Source organism: Triticum dicoccoides, chromosome 7A (assembly GCF_002162155.2).
Source record: "Triticum dicoccoides isolate Atlit2015 ecotype Zavitan chromosome 7A, WEW_v2.0, whole genome shotgun sequence".
NCBI classification, from domain to species: domain Eukaryota; kingdom Viridiplantae; phylum Streptophyta; class Magnoliopsida; order Poales; family Poaceae; genus Triticum; species Triticum dicoccoides.
In genome coordinates, this window is record NC_041392.1 from 639,862,629 (window position 1) to 639,869,178 (window position 6,550).

The window sequence follows — 6,550 nt, forward strand, 5'->3', positions numbered from 1 at the left end:
ACACGGTTGTGCATTATGTAACCAGTCAGTTTGACACATGACAAAGATCTTGGTCATCAATTGTAAACTATCGCTTAAGTAAATGCTATTGCAAGTAAAACAGCTGAAGAGAAGTATATTTAGCTTTAGCCGTTTCTTAATTTCATATGAAGAGCAACTAAATAGTGCCGATTTTCTAGGGTTCTCTCATCCATATGGTTGGCTCTAAGCGAGGGATAGATATGTATTCCATTATTCTACTGGAATATGACATGAGGATCAAGGCAGGCAGAGTAGAAGATGATGGTCACCAGCTGATTGACGGTGTATCAGCCCTAAGCGACCTGCAAGGCACATGGAATCGTGCATTCAGAAAACGCATCCATGGCGATTGCGGCGCGGTTGACCTAGTGTTAGCACGCATCCATGATGCGGTCCTGGCGAATGTGGAAGTTGTCATATCAGAGGTGCAGAACAGTTTCAATTTGTGTCTCCGATGTTCCATTGGTGGTTATAAAAAGCAAATCCGGCTCTTCGATGGCGCCATTGGCGAGTCACGTGGCTTAAAGAGGTCTGTGGTTGTTGTAGTGGATGGATCCACTATGGATTTGAAGTTCGAGGTTGCCTCGGAGCCATCCTGTTCAGCGGAGCACCGTCGTTCCTTCAAGGCGCGCACGCATGGGCTTGATACTCGAGAGATAAAGACTGAATTTGGGTTGATCTCAGTGAAGGTGGCTTGGTCGACTCTGCTTTCCACCTAGCAAAGTGAAATATTAACTCGGATGAAAAGCACGCTTCAGTTTGGGTTGAGGGGATCACTTCCGGCATCGACGGGAGGGCTGCCGGTGCCGCTCAGCATGCATCGTGACGTTGAGGAGGCCGACCGACGAGTTCCGCGGCCGCCGCGCCAGGTGCTCATCCGTCGCCAATCGATTTTCTTTAGCCTAGGCAGCAGGCGCCCTTTGGCTGGCTGTGTCCCTGACCGCAGCGCTTGTCCAGCCATGGTCATGCGTGAGCGCGCCAGCCGTGTGCAAGTGCAACAGCCGCAGACTGCCTAACTGAAGCTCTAAAGACAGGCATGCCGTGAGTTGCTCAGTTGCATCCAACAAGCCTGGATTTCTCTCTCTTTTCCTGTTCGCATTAGCGATGGATTTGGTTGTATGCATGGATGCATCTGACGCGTACTTCTTTCTCCCGCTCGCCGCGCTACTCCTTGATGATGGGATTGATGCCGACCTCTCGCCCGCAACGCTACTCCTTTGATGTCGACCTCTCGCTCTCTTCGCCGATGGGGAAAGGAAGGATACCCACGCACAGTAACCGCCTCATACGGGCACCTCAAACCGGCCTCAAACACCCGAATGAACGGTCCAGTCACTGCCCGTCATGAAAATTCGTTTTAGATGTACGCCTCAAACGGGTCTCAAACGTCCCATCTGATCGGCACCCCTTATTTACAGGACGGATATGAGGCATCCGGGCGCGTCCGCCATGTCGGTCTGACGACGGGTCCTAGATTACGACGGGCGTTTTCTCCGGTGGGTGGGGGGTGTGAACGCCGCGTGGTGGCGCCCCGGCTCGTCGCTCGATGTCAAATCCCGCTATTTAAGTCGGCCGGCGTCTCCCAACCCTAGTCCATCCACCTATTCCCTCTCTGCACCGCCAGTCCAAACTCATCCACCTTCTCTCTCCCGCTTCGCCGCTCTTCCCACGCTCTCTGGCTTCACCTAAGCTATGCTCATGCCGAAGCGTCGGTACCAGATCGAGCAGGAGATCGAGGCGAGGCGCGTCGCCCAAATCGCTGCCAGGCTGCCTCCGGACTCGTCAAAGCCAGAGGAGCAGGTGGAGTAGGAGAAGGGAGAGGAGCAGCAGTCGACTCCGATGGAGGAGGAGGAGCCGGACGAGGCGGTGCAGCCAGAGCAGGAGCTAGCGCCGGCTCCGGGCTTCAACATGGAGGACGCGCAGGCAGAGTTCGCCGTCGCTCAAGCGGACGAGATGGCGGAGCAGCAGGCCATCTTGGAAACCATTAAGGATGAGGCCTATGTGGAGGCCAACCGACAATTCATCCGGCAGAAACGGGCGGTGACCAATGGCTCTTCGACGAGGTCGAAGCGGAGATGGATGCGGAGTCCCATGCGGAGGAGCCGAAGCTGCGGCTGCCGCCCATGTACGCGGAGCCCGGCACAGAGATAGTGGACATCTCCGGCGAGAACTAGAGTAGTTGATCTACCTAGTATGTCGATTTTGTTTTTTGCATGCTTTTATATGGATTTAAAATTTCTATTATGAGATATCCGAATGCAAATATGCAAATTTAAGAACTTGCTGATCACTGCGTGCAGATGCGTCCGGGTTGTAGATGCTCTCATGTACCGCTCGGTTGTAGATGCTCTCACGTGCCCCTCAGTCTCTGTAACTCCGCAACTCAGGCCCGGATTGACTTAGCTTAAGTCGCCGGAGATGGCCGCCATGGCGCACGACGCGTTTGCCGAGCGGCCACCGCCGAGCCTGACGACGTCCGTGTGTTGCGTTGAAAGCCATGGCTGATGACCGATTCAGGTCGGATCGCGTGTCGATAGAGGATGCACCGCCGGATTGGGCATGGGTGGCGGCACACCACCACATCCCACGCCCAGTAGCACCACCGCAATTTTGTAAACCATTAACGATTTGATGGTTTTTTCATATGTCGCTTGCAATTTTGGTGGTTTTTGACAAATTACTGGCTACGCCGCCGACGTCTACATTGCCACCGGCTCCTATGGCATCACGAGGAGCTAAGGATCTGTCACATCTCAGCTTTTCCCCAAATTTAAAATATTAAAAAATATTAGGGTCAATTAATATATTTTTCTCAAATTTCCGTTGGATTGATTGATCTTAGCTGAATTTGACTAGCAGTTGATTTAATTGAGTGAAATTGTGGCTTAAATAAAACTTTGAAATTATTTAGAACTCTAAATTGTCATACAGGGATTACTTATAAAGGCCAAAATTGAGCTAAAAATGTGTGTGCCTTCTCTCAAATTTTTTGGGTTGATATAATTCCACAAGTCTCAAACATTGTTGAAACACTAAATTAAAATTGGGAATTAAATTTAACCCTAAAAGTATTTAGGGAATAAATTAATATCCCTAAATAGGGTGACAATTTAAATACATAATTTTCGCTAAATATTGTTTTAAATTTCCAAATAACAATTTGAGTCTCTATAAAATTTTCCAAGATGATTAGTGTGAATTTGATTTTTGAATTAATTCAAAATTCAAAAGGGAGTAAATGCCATTTTCAAAACAGGTATGTCTTTTATTTTGGCAAGAAATCATTTTCCTCAAGTTCAAAAATATTAAATTGAGCCTCTGTAAAATTTTCCTAAAGGATTTGGAACACATTTGATTTTTGAATCAAATACAAACTCAAAAACTGAAAATAGAACACCCGAGGCAGCTCTGTTGGTCAACGTATTGCGCGAACTTTATTGAGTTGCAAATGCCGAAAGCGCGATCGACTAGCTCCTCGGCATATTTGCTCGACCTCGGTGGCAGGCCAGCATGCACGATCTAATTTCCGATAGCTAATGGTCTCCTTGCTACCGTAATTGCAAGGATCCTATTTGCCGCGTAGGTCAGCAGATAGTGACCAATCGCGCACCCATCTTCGGCGCTAGCATGCTATTCGGCCGGCCCAGTACGGCTGGCTGGGTTTTTTCTCCCATCGGTTTGGGAAGGTTCAACTGTTTTTCTTTTATTTCTCAAAAAAAACGTTTTTCTTTTTTTGGTTTTCTTTTTGATGTTTTCTTCTTTTTCTTTTTTCCTTTTCTAAAATTCGGAATGTTTTTTAATTTCAAGGGAAAATATAATTCAAGAAATATCGGCGAACAGTTTTTTTGCAATTTGGGAACGTTTTTTAATCGACCAACATTTCTAATTTTGAATTTGTGAACTTTTTAATTCAAGAACATCTTTTAAAATTCGAACATTACCCAAAAATTTTAATATTTCCGAAATCCTGGAATAATTTGGAAATTTGTGAAAACTTTTTGGAATTCAGAACATTTTTTGAAATCTGTGCACAATTTATAAATTCGTGAACATTTTTTTGAAATTTGATTTTTTTTTCAAAATCTTGAAAATAAAATAAAAGTCCGATTCTTCTTTGAAATCCCATTTTTTTAAAAAATAAGCAAGAAAACTAAAGAAAAAGGCAGGGGCACGCCCGCCCTGCACATGGACCAGCCCAGAAGTAGGGCGTCCTGGTAATTGTACCATGGTAGATTTAAGCTGCTTGAGCAGTCATGATGAAGAATTGAAGATATCAAGGGGCGCACTACACTGCAAGCTTGGCAAAACGGTTGCTATTTTGGTCATGTCTATCGCATCCCTGAGTGTTCACTGAATCTTCAAAGTCCTTTTGATTCATTGAGAAATGGGATCAGGGCAAGGCCTTTGGTTTTAATAAATACAATAACTGCAGGAATGAACATTAGCTATCGATAACATGAAAAAAAAAGTAAGCAAGAAACAATTCACAAATAGAACTAAGAACACATGCAAAGAACTAAGCTCACATCCGAGAAACTTGCAGTAGCATGTTACATGTCTTGCCAAAAAAAAAGGATCGACAAAGATCCCCTGCACATCTCTTCACTATCACAGTATCACTAGTGCCGGAGACGGGCATAGTACATTGGTACTAGTGATCTATAAAAGCTCTTATATGTCTTTACAAAGGGAGTACATCATGAGATTCATCTGTACAAAGTATATAGTCACGTGCTCGACTTGTTCGTGCATAAACTGGAATTATTCATCAACAAGTACAGAGGACCCTACAAGTAAAAACAGTCCAGAGAAAACAAGTCCACAGTGACGAAACAGGAAATAATTCTGAGTACTAATGGAAATTCCCAGCGGTGATGATTGGTCTCTCAAATCCGTGCAATCTTCAACATATGAAAAACTGGAGGATCACAATGTAGAGACCGATGATTTACAAAAGATGGAATAACCTGTCAACAGATATACTCCTACTAAATTTCACCGCTCCAAGGCAGCCTGCGTGTGCCGCATTCCACATCATCAAGGTAGCTAGAGTGTCCGAGTCCATTCTAGTCTTCTGAATCACGAGTTGAACATGTGGAGCTTTGGGAGTTGAGGTCCTCACATCTGTTCAAGTGATTATCTACCTTCCAAGAAACGGAGTACCTGCAACCAACAACCAGCATACCACCTCGTCAATTTGATGCTCAATTTGCACTTGCAAATGGCAGATATGTATAACTCACTCACGGGTTTCATACAAGGCCGTGAACTTGCGCTGTGGTGAATGCACATGAATGCAACTGTTGGGGCACGTGTTCTTCTCTGGGTAATATGCAATATCATGAGAAGGGTCCACTGGCTCTTTCATGTTGTTCAATCAAGCAGTGGTTTTGCCTATGCAATTGATCAAGAATGGATTGACAATTCGAGAAGCAAAAGTCCGTATGAAAACACAGAAATCTTCTCATTATGATCGCATGCATGCAAGTACTCTGGAGCCATATGCCTGTATTAAGGGTGTAAAGTTACAGTTAAAACAACAATCACACTACTGTTTTGGTCTTCTGGCTAATATGGAATTATCATTAGGCTATCGTAATTCAATGGGGAACACGACACGATTTTTCAAAAAGCCACTCTGCAAGCCCAAAATCAGAGATCCGCACAAGAGAGCAAACTTGACATCCCTAGAAATCACAGGACAGTGTGATAGACGAACACAGAAGACATACCTGAGATTGATACTCTTCAGTTAAGAGCATGAAGTCTTGGCATCTCTGAATTAGGCATCAATGCAAGCCTTCACGTAGGTTAAGCAGTCATCCAGAGATTCCAGTTTCCAAGTGCAATGACTGAACCCAACCTTTCACTTGAGGGTGCTCTTTGCACTTGATCAGCTAAACGGCATTTCATCACTAGACTAATAACATCTCAAGTTATACTCTCGTACCTATTTGATTTAGAAAAATGGTGATGCTTCAGACCATGCAGGTGTTATTAACCATGGTAGGATAGGGGGGCTAAGGCCTATATGAGATAGCCCTGGAACCAGGTGGCATGATGGCAGGCCCACTGGCACCACAAGGGCAGAGAGGAAGGAGACTAGGAATATATTGATTTACCACGCTTATTCAGATTTCTAGTTCATGGCCCAGATGCAACTTGTGCTGCAATTTACTCTTAGGAGTTAAAGTACTGAACTAGTTGTCACTTTGCCAAGTATCACTCTCACTCACTCTCCCTCTGGACCATGAACTAGTTGTCACTTTGAGTTCAAATGAGTGCCTGTCTTGTAGAACGTGTTACCGCATCAAACTATCGTGTTTCATGTTGTCAAAGTCTCGCCACGGACGATGAATGATGTCTCCGGTGGCGGAGGCAGAAAATTTGGATTAGGGGGGTCAAGTGCCGTTGAAATAGGTTGGGGAGGGCCAGTCCATAGGAAAATAGATGTTCAATAGTAAAAAATCTCTAATTCAGCACTATTCATCAGTAGTTTAGTAGCAAAACCATGATGTGTCTGTGTGTG

The 6,550-nt window shown here is 45.0% G+C and overlaps 1 protein-coding gene and 1 pseudogene across 1 annotated transcript in view; one reads left to right on the forward strand and one right to left on the reverse strand.

The window, feature by feature from the left end:
* LOC119333760 overlaps positions 1–740 on the forward strand; it is a 2,409-nt pseudogene extending 1,669 nt beyond the window's left edge.
* Positions 741–4,557: 3,817 nt separating this feature from the next.
* Positions 4,558–6,550, reverse strand: part of LOC119329969 (pentatricopeptide repeat-containing protein At5g65560-like) — a 6,584-nt gene continuing 4,591 nt past the window's right edge. Inside the window, exons 4-5 of the mRNA XM_037603075.1 lie at positions 5,269–5,971; positions 4,558–5,184 (exon numbers count right to left, since the gene is read on the reverse strand). The gene's annotated coding sequence lies outside the window, so the exon portion shown is untranslated. The remainder of the gene's footprint in view (positions 5,185–5,268; positions 5,972–6,550) is intronic.